This window comes from Etheostoma cragini, chromosome 8, assembly GCF_013103735.1.
Source record: "Etheostoma cragini isolate CJK2018 chromosome 8, CSU_Ecrag_1.0, whole genome shotgun sequence".
Taxonomy (NCBI): domain Eukaryota; kingdom Metazoa; phylum Chordata; class Actinopteri; order Perciformes; family Percidae; genus Etheostoma; species Etheostoma cragini.
Genome location: NC_048414.1, coordinates 15,073,362 through 15,074,476, shown reverse-complemented (window position 1 = coordinate 15,074,476; position 1,115 = coordinate 15,073,362). Strand labels below are relative to the sequence as shown.

The 1,115-nt window shown below is 38.4% G+C and overlaps 1 long non-coding RNA gene across 1 annotated transcript; it reads right to left on the bottom strand.

The window, feature by feature from the left end:
• Positions 1-304: 304 nt before the first annotated feature.
• Positions 305-811, bottom strand: LOC117949474. Its single transcript, XR_004657693.1, has 2 exons — positions 729-811; positions 305-485 (listed from the first exon to the last, which is right to left on the bottom strand). It is a non-coding gene; the product is annotated as an uncharacterized LOC117949474 (long non-coding RNA).
• Positions 812-1,115: the final 304 nt, after the last annotated feature.

The window sequence follows — 1,115 nt, the reverse complement described above, 5'->3', positions numbered from 1 at the left end:
TGTCAAGGCAATTAGGACACTAAGTGGCGGTCCTGAAAGGCAAGTGACAAGTTCTGTTCTACAATATTGAAAAATAAAATGGTTTCCTTTTTAGTTAAGTGCTTATTCCATTGTCAATTGTTTAAACAAGCCATTAATGTATTAGGAAATGTATGTTATTGACAACAATGTCTCATCAGTTTAAGTTCAGCAGGCAACAGATTTGAATAATGTATGTTGAGTTCTGTGATGGCATTCCTGACCAAATCCCGGAGAGTTGTTTAATGCAAAATCCTTAGTTTCCTTGAAATCCTCAAATTCATTCAGGACTTGCAATTGCAGGCAGTAAATGCATGTGTTTGCAGTGGTTAAATGACGGCCTTGTCTGAGGGGCAGCTCATGGAGAAAATCGTCTGAAGGTCCTGGGGAGAAGCCCAGGGGTGGAATTGCATTTGCTCTTGTCGCCTAGGCCAGGATACCCACAAGTTTTAAGGGTCCCTCTTGCTCTGAAAAAGAAATACACCAAAGAACACCAAAAATGAAATTAAACCTAGCATGCAGAAAAGGTTTTAAAAAGGAGGGAAAGACAAAGTGAGTAATCAAAGTTAAAACTACTGTACAAAGGTAGGTGATGAAACTAAATACAACTCAAACCACAACTGAAGGAAGGCAATTTAACAAGAGACAAAACATTGGGCATAGTAGTGTAGTAGTACAGTATGACTACACATATTCCCTATAATACTTACCCTCAACATCCAGCGGGTAGTCCTTCCAAAAGGCAACCACACATTCCTCTGCCCTTTTTGTTGCTGCCCACTGCTGACAGTCGAATTTAAAAAAGCTGTTCTAGTACATCAGCTGTGAGTGGGAATGGCTCGTGACAAAAAGCGGATTAAAGCATCTGGGTGCATTCTTATTGCATCAATAACACCAAGGGTCTTCATCCCCTGCTTGAATTTGTAATAATGTATCATGAGAATTTACATCTGTTTTCAAATTGGATAAATTATCACACAGCACATGAAAGGGAAGACTTACATGACAGTTCATCTAAAATCTAAAACATAAGGCCTATCTAAAACATGATGTTCTTCTACATGCATGTTCTGTTTTATTATTCTTAATAATGTTTG